The sequence below is a fragment of the Ctenopharyngodon idella genome, chromosome 3 (assembly GCF_019924925.1).
Source record: "Ctenopharyngodon idella isolate HZGC_01 chromosome 3, HZGC01, whole genome shotgun sequence".
NCBI lineage: Eukaryota > Metazoa > Chordata > Actinopteri > Cypriniformes > Xenocyprididae > Ctenopharyngodon > Ctenopharyngodon idella.
In genome coordinates this window covers 44,363,625-44,382,947 of record NC_067222.1, presented here as the reverse complement: position 1 = coordinate 44,382,947, position 19,323 = coordinate 44,363,625, and the positions used below count along the sequence as shown (strand labels likewise).

At 42.0% G+C, this 19,323-nt stretch overlaps 1 long non-coding RNA gene across 2 annotated transcripts; it reads left to right on the top strand.

Annotated features, from left to right (window-relative positions):
• Positions 1-1,673: 1,673 nt before the first annotated feature.
• Positions 1,674-18,557, top strand: LOC127509278 (uncharacterized). 2 transcript variants are annotated; one of them, XR_007929189.1, is made up of 8 exons: positions 1,674-2,364; positions 2,757-2,835; positions 3,050-3,144; positions 3,237-4,565; positions 14,767-14,894; positions 15,225-15,354; positions 15,534-15,737; positions 16,066-18,557. It is a non-coding gene; the product is annotated as an uncharacterized LOC127509278 (long non-coding RNA). The 2 variants fall into 2 exon arrangements; XR_007929188.1 differs by having other exon boundaries at positions 1,675-2,364; positions 15,225-15,278; positions 16,066-18,556.
• The last annotated feature ends 766 nt before the right edge of the window (positions 18,558-19,323 follow it).

Below are 19,323 nucleotides of genomic sequence, written 5' to 3'. Positions count from 1 at the left end.
GGGTGCTGAATAAGTACTCATAAATTCCTTCACAGAAGGATCGGTCCGCTTCATCTTTTCCCATTCGCATTCCCAAAGAACCTCAAACCGTACGCATTCTGTAGAATTTCAACCTTATCGTCAAACTGTCTCCTGAGAACCCCATAGGGCACCCCTGACATAGGATGTCACTGATGGGGTTCAAAGCGGCACGAGTGGCCATGATGGATGCATCCGTTAAACTCTAGCCCATACTTCAACCCGCCCTGCTCGTAGTACCCGTCTAAAAAGTAAAGTCCGATCGACACCTCGCCGTGGTTTACAGCATGATGAATATCTATGTTTCGAGTCTTTTTTACATACTCAAGCCATTCGATGAAGCATTTGAGTAGGTCTTACTCTGTTGGACGTAGGCATTATTATGCGTCAGAGCTAACGTATCTCTCTCAAGACATTGGGTTTTGAAGACGGCCATGCAACACCCCATAAGCGTCGTTGAGTTGAATGGATCAAGACTGGTACATTCTATGAATGCCTCTTGGTATTTCATGGACGCTTCACGTGGTAAGACGACATCGTTCACGCCATAGTCATACAACTCCTTCTTGAAATCGAAAAATTTACCCAAGACGGTGCTGTATCATGCGTCGAACTTTACCTGTTCTTTATCGGACATGTTTTCGTAGTTGTTTCAACTTTTTATCGGGGTAATACCCCTTGTAATTTGCGTTTTCCATCCTATTGAAAAGATGTGGAAAATATCCTTTTTCCGCCATGGTCAAATTGAGTGCCGCAGTCATCTTAGACAGGGCCATAGGTATGAACGCGTAGCTGTCAATGTATCGTTGTGCAAAATCTTCGCCGTACATGAAGATTAATTTACAGCCTTGCATTATAACGTTGAGTGTAAGTCTGGCCTTGCAAAAGTACTCCAGAATTAGAAAGGAGTCAAATCTGGACGCGTAATAAGCTATGAAGCTCATTACGAGAGATTAGTCATGCTATGCAGTCGGTACCTTCAGCCACAAATTTCTCACCTTTAACCCTCTGGAGTCTGAGGCTGTTTTGGGGCCCTGGAGAAGTTTTGACATGCCCTGACATTTGTGCTTTTTTCAGTTGTTCATAAACATATTAATGGCAAAAGTGTCATTACACTGTATTCAGCACGAACTTGGCTACCATAATATGTAAACAACATGTACGTACATGTTTGTATTTCTGAAGGAATAACATTTATGCGTGGTTATTGAAAAAACAAAAAACTTAAGTCACTGAAATAAGGCCAAAAAAAAATAAAAATAAATCGGTGTTCACAAGACTTCTGGGTATTGGAGGTTGCAGAATAGATTTTTTGCTTCAAAATGATGTGAAAATTATCCTGCCTACTCGTTCATATAAAACAATAGAGAGATTTAAATTTTCTATGACACTTTTTGTCAAGAAACACAGTATGCGTGGAGGCATGAATCTTCATGAATAATGCTGTGATTCACACCTGAGAAGACAAAAGATCCACATAATGTGCTAATGACCTGCATAATAATGAGCTTTTTCAGTCAGGTAGGCTATGTGAAAAAACCCTCTGTGATCATGTCTCAAGCTCATCATGCTGTATATCAAACATACAGAAAAAATACCAATCCTTTGAAATATTATTACAATTTAAAATATTGGTATTCTATTATATACTTTAAAATATAATGTATTTCTGTGATGCAAAGCGTCTGAACATTCATGTTACCTCTATGGCATTTCATATAGGCTTTTAGCTTAAAAGCATGCACATTTGGAGAAATATTGATGGATTCTCATATGTTTATGTCAATTTTCTATACAGAGGAGTAATATTTATTCAATATTTATTGTCATCACTATGAGCACTGGATACTGTGTTTTCAATTCATACTTGCAGCCGGAGGGCACTCTGTGCACCTTTAGTCCACAAATTACTCTAAAGAAGAACAGGCCATGTGACATTCCAGGAACTAACAGAGGCCGCGTCCGAAACCGTCTACTTCTCTACTATTTAGTAGGGGAAAAGCAGTAGGCGAGCGAATAAGTTTGTCCAAAGCAAAAAGAGTAGGCGAAAATTACCTGGGTGACATACTAATTCTTGCGAGATTCGGACGTGCGCCTACTTAAAGTGCATCCGAAACTGCCTACTTACCTACTATATAATAGGGGGAAAGCAGTAGGCGAGCGAATAAGTATGTCAGAAACCTCAGTAATTATAAATGAGTAGTCGAGAAGTTCCCGGATGGCCTACTGCTTCCGCCCAGATTCTGAAGTGTTCCTCGCTGGATACTTTTCTATCCCAGGAGGCCACGGGAGAGGATACGTCATAATCGAACACGGAGAAGAAAAGCGCTGTGGATGCTGTCAAATGTGAGCATTGAAAACCAAAAACACGGTTCAATGTGTTAAAGTCACATTTGTTGAACTACTGTAGAGTAAACTGCTGAATGTGTAAAGATGCTAGACAGTATAGTTGTGATTTTACTGTAAAAACAAGTTTTATTATGTATAGATAACAGTTGAGCTCAAGTAAACACACATAACTTAATTCTCCGAAGAGGATACGTCTTAAAGATGCTTACTAAATGTTTATTTAACCTCTGACAGGAAAATATTTTTTAAGTATTATGACTTATGAGTGATGGATTATGTTCTATGAGTGATGTGTGTTTGCTATTATGTAAAATTCACTGTTGTCAACACTGTTTACATTACATGAATGCAAGTAATGTAAATAAACAAATGTACTATGTGACGAGCAGCGCGGGCGAGAGCCGTGAGGGAACTGATGCGAGGCCGGTGACGCGAGTGATAACGAGGAACATTTGTATTGGATTAAAAGTGAGTTAACACATCATCAACTACCTCAACATGTGAATGTAGATTTGAGCACATAAATCTCAGAGAAAACTTGAATCTTGTCTGGATGTTACAGGGACAGAAATGAATACCAAGTCTATTTAAATCTTAAGTTGTAGTTTATTTTAATTATTGTAATTTAAACAGAGTTATTACAGCACTTTTCTGATTCTTGATGTCTGTGCATTTGCTGCAGAGCTTTTGTGGTGGAGCAGGACAGGTGACAGGTGACAGTGGCATTTGTGACCAAAAAAAAAAGAAAAAAAGAAAAACCTGAAACAAAAATATAAAGTAAGATCATTTTGTTACTTCTAATACAGAAATCAGATGACATTGTGTTGCTAAAATGACTGCTTTTGTATTATGTTTGTGCATTTTTGCAGGATGAAATGTCCTCAGACTGGTGTGAGCACTGAGGATGGAGAGTCACAGCAGATCCTGGGAATGGTGTAGAGCCATGGATGAGACCCTCCATCACTCCTCCTGCCCTTACTGCCTCATCTGGCCTGATGTTGATGTGGTCTCTTCATCCTCAGTGAGCCCAGAGCCAGCGACAGCATCTAGACAAAGACCAAAGGACATTGAGGATGTGATTTTGGTCAAGTTTGTTCTGCTGGTTTCTGTTCATACAATGGAGCTTCAAAAGCATCATCAAATAATGTCATGAAGCTTCTGGAAGTCAGGCTCCATTTACTGATACTGTATGAACAGAAACCAGCAGGACAAACTTGACAAATCACCTTTTGTGTTCAGAAAAACACAGGGATTGACAGCATGAAGGCGAGTAAATAATGACTGAATTTATATGTTTGGGTGAACTAACCCTTTATGCCCCCAAATAGAAACTGTATGAAATATATGTATGCATTTATATTATAGTAGTATCTTGAAAAAGTAAACTTTAAGAAATAAGCAGCTTTAATACGGGTCTTGTTTTGAAGTCAATTGCTGCGTGATCTCCAGTAATATTCCACAATATCACATTTATCTCTAGTGAGAAAAACACCTCTTTGAACTAAGTGAGGAGCCAGTTACTCGTTGTTGCAAGAAGTCACTTCCACAGAGAGAGAGAGCGAGAGAGATTTTTAGATTTCAGTGTAAACTAATATAATTTGTAAACATTCATTCGGACATCACTGCAGGAGGAAATCTTTTTCCAGGTTTTTATATTTTTATTTAACTATAATAATTGCACTCAGTAAATTTAGTAACTGTTTTTTTATTATTCACTGTGTTAGAATTTTTTTATAATCTTTTGGAGATGTGAATGTTTTTCACTTTTGAAATGCATATGCTGTGTGTGTGTGTGTGTGTGTGTGAGAGAGAGAGAGAGAGAGAGAGAGAGAGAGATCTTTTAGTTTTCAACTTTATTGCATTCTGCTATTCATGCTATTCAAAAGTAAGTGCTTTCCCTGCTCTCTGAAAAATTTGATTTGTTTTATAAATAAACGTTTAATAGCATTTTAGTAGCACACTTAATTTTATACCAGATGTTATATGATTTTACATATTATAAATTATTTTTGTTCTGACCATTTAAGTAGTCATTTAATTTGGGGTTTATTTCATTGGCTAATATACATCATGTGACTTAGGTTAGAGGTCATGTCAGCCATCTTAGTTTTCACTTCACAATAGCAGTGATGCAGCAGCAGATGTCTCCCTGATTAAAGCTATATTCTTGTCATTTCATGCCAAAGAGGCCATCGTCTGTAAGTTTAATTGTTTATTGATTTTCATTTATATTAAAAAAGAAGTATTTCATGCCATTTAAAATAATTTGTTGAACATTTAACAAAGAAGATTGTTGATATCTCTCTTTCATATATATTAGCGCTAGATTCTGTTTTTCCCTTAAAATTTACATTTATTTATACTTGATACTTAATATATGCTTTATGTCTGCATTTTAGTTTCACAAAAAACAATGTTGGCAACTGAAGATTTTAAGTAAAACACTGAAAGAGAACTCCTTTGGTTTCAACTTTTTCTTAAGCCCTCATCCTGTTTAACTATCTGTCGAGGTGCAACCTACTTGCAGCAGGGACAGAATAGTGAAAAGACGGATCCTCTTCAATTGAGTGGAAAGACGAAATCTCTTCAGTAAAGCTACAGAGTCTGCTCTCACAAAAGTCTCTTCTCATATCTCATTCTTCTGCATTATTCCAGTCCTCATCCCAGAGGTACGATTTATGCATCATACGTCATGGAGAGTGAGAGAAAATTGGAGACTGAGAATATATTGGAAACGAGATCTGTTGTTCAACAACATCATCTAAAAGGTCTAGAAGGACATCAGCTAGCATGGCTGCGGCTAAAGCAAGAGCTAGAGCTGAGGCTGAGCGTACACGTGCATATTACGTCAAGAAAGAAAATGAAATGAAAATTGAGAAAGTTCGTATGGAAGGCAGTCTTACAGCATTAGAACATGAAAAGGAAGCTGCTGCTGCTGCTATGGCTGAAGCGAAAGTATTGGAGGAGGCTATAGAGAGCATGGAAGGAGGCAGTTGCTGTTCAGATACCCAAATCACTCCTCCTATAGACCCTGTGCAACGCACCAGTGATTATGTGGAGCAACACTCAAGTCACTCTATTGTAGTTCCTCCTGAGGAAACAAGTTTCGCTACCCCACATGCTGAATTTGTAAACTGTTATGAATGTGAAAACAGACAGTTAACCATTTGATGCACAAGCTATGAAAACGTCTCGGTTATATATGTAACCCTCGTTCCCTGAAGGAGGGGACGGAGACATACGTCAGTAGTGACCGACGAATTGGGATATCGCTAGAGAGCCCTATCTGCTTCGAGTAAACTTACAACAAGCCAATGGAATTGGCGTGCGATATTTGCATAATGCGCACCGCCCCCGCCAGGTGGTATAAATAGGGAGCAGATGCAATCGCACTCTGTTTTTAGCTGAGGAGACAACTGGTGTCCACACTACAGTGAGGGCACAGGAAATGTGGCGACGGGACGTGCGTCTCCATTCCCTCCTTCAGGGAACGAGGGTTACATACGTAACCAAGACGTTTCCTTTCAGTCGGTCACGTTCGATGTACATCAGTAGTGACCGACGAATTGGGATCCCAAATAAAACGGCACAGTTACAGACCCCTTCCAGAGCCCAGCGCAAGCTCTAGCCACCCGGCGCACCAGAGGGGCGGAGAAGGGGGCGAGCTAACGCCGAGAGAGTCTACTGCTGTTCCGCAAGACCCACTACAGTAAGACTTAGACAACACTGGGGAAGCGAACCCATAAGGGACGCTGCAGAGGCCACATCCTACCCTGCAGGGGAGGAATTTACGTGGAGAATACACATATGGACTGGTCGTTGGCAGTACGCATATGGAGTCCCTGGGATGGCTCCAGCCTAAGCATAGGGGGAGACTCATCTGACAGGTGACAGCAGAGCTGGCTCTGCTAAGGGAAAGACACGGGCTCAACGTGGGGAGTTGACCATGGACAATACACATATGGGACCACTCACGAGGAGGGGTCACGACATATGGCACCCAGCCAAACATCAACGTCGGTGACGGACGTTTGGCCTGGCATCAGACACTCCGCAATGTTCGAGCCGCAAAGGGAGGTGAAGGAACTCGACAGGGTTCGCCAAGCGGGGAACTCCACTGGAGCAATGGATGCACATAACCGGCCCAGGGGGCAGGAGTGGCATTGCAAGCCGACACTAGAACGGGCTCATTGCGTCTACCGGCTGCTGGAAGCGAGTACACGGGAAGATACCGTCTATAGAGGCTATAGAATCTAGCGAACGTGTTAGGTGTCGCCCAGCCCGCAGCTTTACAGATATCTGTCAGCGAGGCACCGTGCGCCAGCGCCCAGGAAGAGGCCACTGTTCTGGTGAGGTGGGCTCTCAACCCGAGCGGGCAAGGCACGCCTTGGGACTGATAAGCCAAGGCGATGGCGTCCACTATCCAGTGGGCCATCCTCTGCTTGGAGACAGCCTTTCCCTTCTGCTGGCCTCCATAACAGACAAAGAGCTGATCTGAAGTCCTAAAGCTTTGCGTTCTATCCATGTACAGGCACAGAGCACGGATGGGACAGAGCAAGGCCAGGGCTGGGTCTGCCTCCTCCGAAGGCAGCGCTTGCAGGTTCACTACCTGATCTCTGAAGGGAGTGGTAGGAACCTTGGGCACATATCCAGGCCGGGGTCTCAGGATAACGTGAGAGTCACCGGGCCCGAATTCCAGGCACAATTCGTCGACCGAAAATGCGTGCAGGTCCCCTACCCTCTTGAGCGAGGCCAATGCAACCAGGAGGACGGTCTTAAGGGATAGTACTTTTAACTCGACTGATTGCAAAGGCTCGAAGGGATGACCCCGGAGAGATGTAAGTACCAGGGTGAGATCCCAAGAGGGTACGGAGGGAGGGCGAGGCGGATTTAGTCTCCTCGCCCCCCTCGGGAACCTGACGATCAGATCGTGCTTCCCCAAAGACTGATGTGCGGCAATAGCGGCAACATACACCTTGAGGGTGGAGGGAGACAGCCAAAGCGGAAGTGATCGTGTCTACGACCGCTTGCGGGAGATCACTCAGAACCTCCGCGTCCCGTCCAGGGACCACACATGGAGTTTCCACAGGCCGGGGCGCAGAGGGTGCCCTGTCTCTGAGTCAGAAGGTCCTTCCTCAGAGGAATGGGCCAGGGAGGTGCTGTCGCGAGGAGATCCGAAAACCTGGTCCGAGTGGGCCAATACGGAGCCACTAGCAAGACCTGCTCCTCGTCCTCCCTGACTTTGCACAGGAGCTGTGCGAGAAGGCTCACTGGGGGAAACGCATACTTGCGTAGGCCCCGGGGCCAGCTGTGTGTCAGAGCATCCGTGCAGAGCGTGCTGCCGGTCAGGGCATAAAACAACTGGCAATGGGCAGTCTCCGGGGAGGCGAACAGATCTACCTGTGCCTTGCCGAAGCTCTGCAAATCAGCTGGACCACCTGGGGATGGAGTCTCCATTCGCCCGGTAGAGGAGGCTGACGTGAGAGCTTGTCGGCTGCACCGTTGAGCACGCCTGGGACATGAATGGCATGAAACGACCTCAGATGCTTCTGACTTCATAGCAAGAGATGGCGGGCGAGTTGCGACATGCGGCGGGAGCAACAGCCGCAGTCCTGTCCGAGCGGACCAGTACGCGCTTGTCTGACAGCAGCTCCTTGAAGCGGCTCAGTGCAAGATGTACTGCAAGCAACTCGAGGCAATTGATATGCCAATGCAGTTGAGGCCCCGTCCACAGACCCGACGCTGCATGCCCATTGTACGTGGCACCCCACCCTGTAGCAGAGGCATCTGTATGGACCAGAACATGCCTAGACACTTGTTCGAGGGGAACTCCAGCCCGCAGGAACGAAGGGTCTGACCACTTGGTGAGAGTGTGAGTCCCATCTCGGGAGCCGGCCGTGGAGCCAGTGTTGAAGCGGCCTCATATGAAGCAATCTGAGCGGCGTGACTGTGGCTGCGGATGCCATAAGCCCCAGGAGCCTCTGAAAGAGTTTCAGTGGGGCCGCTGTCCTGCGCTTGAGCGTACTCAGGCAGGTCAACACTGACTGGACGTGCTCCTTGGTGAGGCGCGCTGTCTGGGCGACCGAGTCCAGTTCCATACCGAGATAAGAGATCCTCTGCCCAGGGGCGAGTTTGCTCTTGTCCCAGTTGACCCGAAGACCCAACCGGCTGAGATGAGCTAACACCATGTCCCTGTGTTCGCACAACTGCTCTCGCGAGCTGGCCAGGATGAGCCAGTCGTCGAGGTAGTTGAGAATGCGAACGCCCTGTTCCTTGAGCGGAACAATGGCCACCTCTGCAACCTTCATAAAGACGCGGGGTGACAGGGCCAGCCCAAAGGGTAGGACCTTGTACTGATATGCCTGACCCTCGAATGCAAACCGTAGGAAGGGTCTGTGTCGAGGCAGAATCGAGACATGAAAGTACGCATCCTTCAGGTCGATCGCTGCAAACCAATCCTGGGGACGGATACATTCGAAAATGCATTTTTGCATAAACATCTTGAACGGCAGCCTGTGAAGGGACCGATTCAGGACACACAGATCCAGGATTGGCCATAGCCCACCGCCCTTCTTGGGTACAATGAAGTAGGGGCTGTAAAACCCTGACACCTGCAAAAGGGCCATGGCATGCAGAGCGGAGGTGGCCTGTCCACAGGCTCTGTAAGCTTTCTCCGTCAACCCTGAGGAGAATTTACAGGCCGGGGATGGGAGACGCGGTTCACCGCGCCAGCCGGCGGCCGTTGGACACATCTGCATTGCAACGGACCGCTCGACTGGGGGGATCCCAGCGTACCCCTTGGCCTCTCCGCCATCCAAGGTCGGACCAGCGGGCCCCCCCCGAGATACCAATCATCCAACCGAGATGGTTCGGGACGCGGTGGAGGATTCCACACGAGCCCGACCTTCTCGGCGGCCCGGGAAAGCATAGCCGTCAGCTCAGGATCGGCCTTGGGCAACGGTACCGTCCCAGAGGGAGGCAACGCAGCCGAGTCTTCATCTCCCAAGGACTCCTGCTCACCTTCCGATGCTGCGATCGACATCTGATCATCTGCAGACATGCCGAATGACACGGCTGGTTGCTCCGTAGAGGGACCAGGACGATCCATCGGCAGCACAACAGGCTGCAGTGTTGTAGAGGGGGCAGGGGGCCGCGGAGCGGAGCTTGGCGGGGAAGCTCAGACACAGTCAGACACAAACTCAGACACAGTCCAATAAATTGAGTAAAAAGGGCTCTTACTGGAGTGAGCATCCCCCCACTCAGGGCACAAGAAGAAGTATCCTGACGAGCTGCCCAGGACCTTCACCTGGTTCAACAGCTATTTCACCGAAAGATACCTGGGATATGTTGTGCATAAATCTGTATGCTGACCCCCGCGTAAAAAGTGAAGTATACTTTGTCCTTTGAGGGTAGTGACACACACACACACACACAAAATAATATTCAAAAAGTAAGAAAGGAAAAATTAAAATAAGGATTTGTTTGAGGAATACCTGGAATAATGAATGATGAAATTAATTTCTTGTAATATATGCAATATAGAAAACAATAACTCATTCAGGTCACTTTAGACCCATGTTGTATATGTCCAAAAGTGTTACTTTTCAGGAACACTGACAGACATAAAGGGTGACTAAAAGCATTGATTTATGACAAAAAAGAAAATCTGATGAAATATAATATAATTATAGCCTAATATATGAAATATAATAAGACTTGCATCCATTAAATATATCATATATATTTCATCATATTTTCAGTGAATTTAAAGTATCCTGACATTGGGCTTAGAATGGCTTGGGACCGTCTAGAGGAGATGTATGGATCCCCTGAGGTGGTTGAGAAAGCACTTTTTGACAAAATTGAGAAATTCCCAAAAATCAGTAAACAAAATCCTCTGAAATTACAAGAGCTTGGAGATCTACTATGTGAAATTCAGTCAGCTAAACCTTACCTGGACACCTCCAGATGAGTCAATCCAATTGTGGAGAAGCTGCCTTATCACCTGCAAGAAAAATGGATTTATCAAGGTTCTGAGTACAAAAGGAAGTACAAAGTTACCTTCCCTCCATTTTCCTTTCTTACTGACTTCGTCTGTCAGGAAGCACGTGCTGGAAATGATCCAAACTTTAGTATTCCTCCCACAAGAAGTTCCAATAATGAACCTATTGATGTAGAAAAGCAGTGTCCTATACATAAAAACAAACCTCATCCTCTGAGATGTTGCAGTGGGTTCAGAGCAAAGACTCTAGAGGAAAGGCAAACACTGCTTAGAGAAAACGGCGTGTGCTATAGGTGCTGTGCTTCCACGGTTCACTTGGCAAAGAACTGCAAAGCAGTAATCAAATGCAAAGAATGTGAGATCGATAAGCATGTGTCTGCACTTCATCCTGGTCCTCCTCCGTGGGCTAATAAAGACCCCTCATCAGATCATGGCGGGGAGAAGGATAGAAGCCCTTCTGCTAATGTCACTTCACAATGGACAGAGATTTGTGGAGACCAATACCCAAATCATGCTCTAAGATATGTCTGATAAGAGTATATCTTGAAGGCTCTCCAGAGGCTATGGTGAAGATGTACGCAGTGCTCGACGAGAAAAGTAACAGATCTCTATCAAGATCTGAGTTTTTTGACATATTCAAAGTAAAAGGAACAGAGCATCCATACACTCTTCGAACTTGTGCTGGGGTGACAGAAACTTCAGGAAGGAGAGCCACTGGGTTTCAAGCCGTATCTATGGATGGAAAGGTATGTGTCTCACTCCCAACACTTATTGAGTGTAATTACATGCCTGATGACCACTTTGAGATTCCATCTCCCACCATTGCACTCCGGTTGCCCCACCTGAAGTCTATCGCTCATGAAATACCTGAGATCGATCCATGTGCTCAAATATTGCTACTCTTAGGGAGAGACATCATCCAAGTCCACAAAGTAAGGAAACAGCTCAATGGTCCAAACAAGGCACCATATGCCCAAAAACTCGATTTCGGTTGGGTGATTGTTGGAAATGTCTGCTTGGGGTCAGCACACAAGCCTATCACAGTTGATGTGTTTCGCACGAACATACTTCATAATGGACGCCCAAGCCTTTGTGAGCCTTTGTGAGCCCTTACAGGTGAAAGAGAAGCTTAGCAGCAAAGATCATGCCATCTCTTTACAAGGCTGTCATTTCTACCCAACCACTTGCCCTGAGTATCTGTTGGGTAACAATATCTTCACAAGATGATGAAGAGGTAGCCTCTTCCATTGAAGATCGAGCATTCATTAAACTCATGGACAAGGAAATGTTCATTGATAGCTCTAACAGCTGGGTGGCACCTCTTCCTTTTCGAATTCCACGCCAACAGCTGCCCAACAATAGGGAAGAAGAAGAAGAAGCCTCAAATGCAGGAACATTTCGTCATGTTCATGCAAAGAATTTTTGATGCAGGTCATGCAGAACTAGCTCCACCTGTGAAGGAAAATGAGGAAGTATGGTACCTGTCTATATTCGGGGTCTATCATCCTCGCAAGCCAGGACAGATCAGAGTCGTTTTTGACTCTAGTGCCCAGTACAAAGGTCTTTTGCTGAATCAAGTGCTTCTCTCTGGACCTGATCTGAATAACTCCTTGCTGGGTGTTCTGCTGCTTTTTCGGAAAAGAGGCGGTAGCATTTACTGCTGACATTGAACAGATGTTCCATAGCTTTGTGGTGAGAGCGGATCATCACAACTTTCTCCGCTTCTTATGGTTTGAGGACAATGACCCCTCCAAAGATGTCTCAGAATTTAGAATGAAGGTCCATGTTTTTGGCAATAGTCCCTCTCCCACAGTAGCAATCTATGGACTTCATCGTGCAGCTAAACATGGAGAACTTGAGTTTGTGAAGGATGCAAGACCCTTCGTAGAGCGTGACTTTTATGTAGATGATGGCCTGAAATCAGTGCCCACGGTTGAGGAAGCAGTTGATCTGTTGAAAAGAACTCAGGAGATGTTAGCAAGTTCCAACCTGAGACTTCTCATCTAACAGTCCTGCTCTAATGAATTCGTTTCCTGTGGAGGATCATGTGAAAGACCTTAAAGACCTGGATTTAGAAAAGGATACTCCACCTACAGGTGCTGGTCATATAATTAGAATATCATCAAAAAGTTGATTTATTTCACTAATTCCATTCAAAAAGTGAAACTTGTATATTATATTAATTCATTACACACAGACTGATATATTTCAAATGTTTATTTCTTTTAATTTTGATGATTATAAAATCCCAAAATCCCAAATTCAGTATCTCAGAAAATTTGAATATTACTTAAGACCAATACAAAGAAAGGATTTTTAGAAATCTTGGCCAACTGAAAAGTATGAACATGAAAAGTATGAGCATGTACAGCACTCAATACTTAGTTGGGGCTCCTTTTGCCTGAATTACTGCAGCAATGCGGCGTGGCATGGAGTCGATCAGTCTGTGGCACTGCTCAGGTGTTATAGGAGCCCAGGTTGCTCTGATAGTGGCCTTCAGCTCTTCTGCATTGGGTCTGGCATATCGCATCTTCCTCTTCACAATACCCCTTAGATTTTCTATGGGGTTAAGGTCAGGCGAGTTTGCTGGCCAATTAAGCAGCAGCAGGAAGCATGAAGTGCTCTAAAACTTCCTGGTATACGGCTGCGTTGACCTTGGACCTCAGAAAACACAGTGGACCAACACCAGCAGATGACATGGCACCCCAAACCATCACTGACTGTGGAAACTTTACACTGGACTTCAAGCAACGTGGATTGTGTGCCTCTCCTCTCTTCCTCCAGACTCTGGGACCCTGATTTCCAAAGGAAATGCAAAATTTACTTTCATCAGAGAACATAACTTTGGACCACTCAGCAGCAGTCCAGTCCTTTTTGTCTTTAGCCCAGGCGAGACGCTTCTGACGCTGTCTGTTGTTCAAGAGTGGCTTGACACAAGGAATGCGACAGCTGAAACCCATGTCTTGCATACGTCTGTGCGTAGTGGTTCTTGAAGCACTGACTCCAGCTGCAGTCCACTCTTTGTGAATCTCCCCCACATTTTTGAATGGGTTTTGTTTCACAATCCTCTCCAGGGTGCGGTTATCCCTATTGCTTGTACCCCCCCCCCCCCCCCCCCCACCCCCACCCCACACCCCACACACACACAACAGCCACCCATCCCACCCCCATGCACAAACAGTCTCAGATTTCACACCTCTGACTGTAAGAAGAGTAAAATCAATGATCTATAAATGGTTTAAAAATAAACTATGTGATCACAAACAAGCGAAATAAAACGATGCAAAAGATTTTCCCTAAATGAGTGTATAAAACCCTCATACATTTTTCTCGTGGACAAAGGAGACAAAAGTTCCATTGAGTCAAGGAAATTGTTTTTTTTGACAAGCGTATATGTTTACACACAGTGATCAGTGGAGCAGATGTTGTTCTCTGTCACACACGCGCAGAACTCGGATAATGTGATATTTCTTACCTTTAAATAGATAAAAAAATAATATTATATTCATTGAATTGTATGATTTACCTATTGGTCTGCGTAAAGAAAAAAACAAAACCACTAAAACTGTTTGAATATCTATGACGCAAGTGATTATGCTTAAATGTAACTCAAAGTATGCGTTTATTCAACGGTCTGATCTTTAATCTACATATAGCTTAGCTCTACATTTTAATGATACAAACATCTAGTTTACATAAATGAGAACGGATATTATATATTTAATATTCTATTAAAATAAACTAGTTTAAACAGTTTAATCAACCATCAATGCGTTTGATCAGATATCACACACATAAAGAAAATCTCAGAGAGAGAACATTTGTGGTTATTTACCTTAGAATATCCGATTTCCACGGCATACCTTTCTGCACTGTTTTTTTTAAAAAAAAAAATTATCCACGCAAAAACAAGGTTGTCACTGCTTTTTGCCTCCGATCGTAAATAAAACCGGGGTTTTGTCAATATACTGTTTTCAGTAGGAAAAAACACGTTTTCACGCGCGCAAAAGGATAAAATTACCCCCTGGGGAGAAATTTCACAAATGAAACTGTGTTTTTTTTGACAAGCGTATATGATCAGCGGAGCAGAAGTTGTTCTCTGTCACACAAGAGCGGAACTCGGGGGACATCTAGCTGTCACTGATTGAAATTGTATCATGTGAAAAAATGAAAATTAATGAACAAAAAAAAGATTAAAACGGATAACAAATGTGTAATAAAAAACAAATGTATTAATAAAACAACTATTTTTAAACATTGCGAGTGAAAAGATATTTTACAGTTAAACAAAAAAATTTCACAATTATGACTGAATCATATAATGTGATCTTTCTTATCTTTAAACGGTTGAAATTAAGAAATAATATATGAATAAGAAAATATTTTTATTTAAAAAGGGGTGAAAAAGTCCAGGAGATAAAAACACCATGAGAGGGTCGTCTCATCACAAAGTTTTTTTCGACTCTTCGAAACTTCATCTCATCTTAAGCTGATTTTTCCTGTCTCGCCATGGCCCAGAAACAAAGTAAGTTAAACTCTATCTTTTAAAAATACTTGTCTAGATAAAATGTTTTGCTATCTATTTTGAATGTCTTGTTGTAGACAATGTTTTATAGATTTTTAAGTAAAAGATTGTTATATTAACTAATTGAGCATATTATTATTTTTTAGAAAGTATTTTTCACCTAACAAGCTTTCCGTTTTAGTCACAAACACTTTGGAATTGATTGAGTTTCAAGAATTAGATTGAATCACTAAGTCTTCTCAGTCAATGTTTTTTTTTCAAAAATTAAATTACTATTTTTCGTATTAAATATTTATGATTTTTGTATGTCTGTGTTTTTTCATAAAATAGCCGCTGACCAACTCAGAATCCAGAATTCGGATGCTGTCTCCGATCCTGCTCAAGGTGATTTTTACCTTGAAAAAAAAAATCTTGTTCTATCTGGGGAACGAACCCACAATTTCTGGAATCGAAGACAAAGGTGCTAACAACAGCACTATCGACCATGTCTGAAAAATGTCTATATCTTTCTTTTGAGTTTTTTCACAGATCGAATGTTCTACATGTGTCTTGCGTGTTTTCACAGATATATTGTTAATGTGACAGGAAAACGTGGAATAAACTAACGAAAAAACTTGTTTTTTTTCTTTCTTTGTTTAGACATCCAACAGTTTTTGACTCAGCTGGGTTTTGTCGATTTAACCCAATCTTCCAAATTGACTGGAGAAGATTCTTCAATTGAACAGGTTGCAACGCCAGAGACCACCACCAGTGATCGCTATGATGATTCTGAACTTCCGTCAGGACAACGTGTGATTCCGGTCGATGGTAGTAGACAGAGAATTAACAGAGAGTCGGTTGAAGGTATGTCTTATTTTTTATTCACTCTCTGGATATTTTTGATAGATTTAGTTAAATGATTTGTCTTAATTTAACAAATTATTTTAGGTTCTAAATTTAAATGTTATTTTATCTCAATTTAACAAATTATTTTAGTTTCTAATTTTAAATGTTTTTCATAATGTGATATTTTATCTTAATTTATTTTTATCATAATTTAATTTTTAAAATTGTTATTTCTTATTGCTATATTTTACCTTAGTTATTTTAGATTATAATTAAAATGTTTTTAGTTTTAAATGATCTCAATTTCACTTCAGTATGCTTATATTATTCTTTATATATTTTACAGACACCAACTTAAACGATGTAACCAGATGGACATCTACACAGCTGAACGCTTGGGAGCAATCGTCTTGGAGCAGTGATTGTGAAGTGCCCCTGAGAGGTCGTCAGACACCATATGCTTTTCAGAAAGAAGCGATAGATTCTGTGAATAATGGTCAAGGTTGCATTGAAAACTTATTTGTGGATATGATAAATCGTCTTAGTAGTCAACGTGAAGAAATTCTCACCAAACTGCATCAACAGCATAATGAGATTTGCAACAGACTTGAATAGACAAGATGACAGAATTCGTGAGCTGATAGACAGCTGTGCCCGCTCTTCCCGTGGAATGTTTGAAAATTTTGAAATCATTCACGATGCGTTACGTGAACACTTACGCGTGCGTCGTTTGATTGTGGATCTCCTCGGTGCTATACATCACCAATTATTTCGTAGATAGATGACATCCTGTTTAGCTTTGCTACATCTCTTACATAGCATGTTTTCATTATATTTTAAAAAATGTATCCATGATTTTTACACTATGATTTAAAAAAACATGTATTATTGTTTAATCTTTTTCTCACTGATTTTTAAAACATTTATCCAATAACTTGTATCTTTTCAGTCTGTTTTTTAAAAAATGTCTTTTCAAAAATTGTATTCAACATATTTCAATCTTTATTATGAATATAAAGGTGAACAGTTCCACCCCGATCTAACAATGCTGCGATATCGGCACGACTCGGTAGTGAAGTACCAGAAGATGATCCTGCGTTGTTGGATCGGTCTGCATTATTTGTGTCGAGCGTTGCATGACTAGTCGACGGTTGTGTGAAATCATCATTTTCTGAAGCGGTAGGTGCAACATTGGAAGTCTGATCGAATGTATTACGTAAACCACTACCATATTGTATTAGCTGCGCGTTGTGACCTTGAAAGACCCAAATTTAAAATCGGATGTTACAGGTGTTTTAACACCCAGTAATAATTATGATGTTAACATCTTCATCGATCAAATCAGTAGGATTTTACAAAGTGATGATCAGCTTATGTCGGACGACCAGATTGAAATTCAAGCTAACATAGCCACGAATAGACAAGACGGCGGTACTCGTCGTAAACTTGTAGATTTATCTCTCAACGAGGTGATTAAAAGAAAAAAGATGAGTTTATTTTGTCTGATGAATGTTTCGAACAAATTATGCTTCTCTATCTGTCTTGCACGTTTTTTGAATCCTCAGTTACCGGAGAGCGAATTGGAATCGTGTGCACTGAGCATCCACAACAACGCTGGTTTCTCAATCAATGACCCGATTGCTCTTCATCACATAGGTACGTTTGAAAAACTGTTAGACATCAAAATTGTTGTTTTTTACAGGACAAGCAGTGGTGGGTTAGAAACATACAAAAACCATGATGAACCTCACCCTAGAACCGTCTTCCTATATTTACACGACGAACACTTTTACATGATTCTTAATCTGACTGCTTTCATCGGTAGTGATTATGTATGCGAATTTTGTTACAAAGGGTACAATCACCCTAGAAATCATCATTGCAAGTATGTCTGCAATGTGTGTTTCGATGCAAATTGTTACAAATACCCAAAAAGAACCGTACACTGCACCGATTGTCTGAGGTATTGTAATTCTACCTACTGTTATGACATGCACAAGAAAGCTCCGCCGGGTAAAGAAAAGCCCCCCTGCGACAAAATAAAATATTGCAACTTGCGAGTCTTCAATCAGACTGGAGGATTTATTTTACCGCTCCTTAGCATCGCAGTACCCTTTATTTCCAGCTTAATATCTTCTAGAAGGGGTTGAGGACGGAGTATGCGGAGAAAATGTATTTAGTACCCCAGCATCAGCTGGAAAAGCTGAAAAATGAAAATGTTTGCGAGAATATTCAACAGGTTGTAGAGAACGATCTGGATGCATCCATAAGAAATATCTTACTCAGGTCTGATTTGAATCAGTACGAAAAAGCCAAACTCTACACAAACATCCTGAGCAGGTTTTTGACAATCGTTAAACAAGGTGATTGGGAGAGTAACGTTTTAACGCTATCGCTACCATATTCTGAACACGGCCATAAAGACGAACGACCACCAACTATACCTGAAGACAACGGCAGTGTGGATGACGTTGTGAGTGAAGTTCTGAAGAATGTACCGTCAAGAAGTGTAAAAAACAGCAGATACATATTAGACAAAATGTCTAAAGCTAAAGGACTCAGTGCATGGAACGAGTCAGGGTAGTTTGTGTTCAGGGGAAAAGCTATACCTGGTTCGCACATGCTCGACTTGTTAAAGATTGTTACAGCACCACAAAATGTTCGGGATGACAGAAGACTGCTAGGATAGTCAGAGTTTCTACAGTCATTTGCCGAGTTAAACATTCCGTTTTCTACAGTACCTAATTATCATGTTAGACAGATGATTAATTCTTTAAAAAGTAAACCTGGTATGACTACGCCTGAACATGATCGTTCTTCTAAAAAAGCAAAAAGAAAAAAAGTACGTCGGTCAGTTGGTTCAGAAGATCCTGTGTTTAAATCACAGATTATCGATCAAAGTAGATGGTTAGAATTTTAACATGTTTTGTTTGTTAATATTTTTTCATGAAATGATGTGTATATGTATTGATTAAATTTGAAATAAAAACACAATAAAAAAAGATAACAGTTTTAAGAGTCTTTACAATGTAGATTGATTACTCAATTATGGTTCATATAAGTATTACACATTTGCACACACTGAATACATGAAAATTTTTCAATACAAACATTCAGTTTTAATCTTTTCACAAAGCACGATACCATTTTATCATTTTTAATATTATCGTTGCTATACAGTTTCATCACATTTTAGTCATGACCCCTGGTCAAATGATACAGAAAAAAAACACAGTGCTGTCCGCAAGTGTCTGATTCAAAATCCTGGACACGTCTGTCAGAATATATAGTGTCAACAGCGTTGGTTAGCAGAAAGTTTTTGATGGTGGCTGGAAAGCGGTCGCTGTCGGGGGGATTGCCAAAACTGTCGAAAAAATACCCGGTACCATCACTTTGTAAATAAACAGCCAACCAATGTTCCCCCGATATGATACGATAGGATGGGTATTCATTATCAGCATGGATGGTAAGTTTCTTAATGGCCTTTAGGCAGTTGATCGCTCGGGAGAACCCAGAGAAAATGAACATTTACGAAATTTTGTCCATGATGGCCATGAGCTGTACAGTGTTCATTTCAATAGTAATCGACCAGAACCTGTCTTCA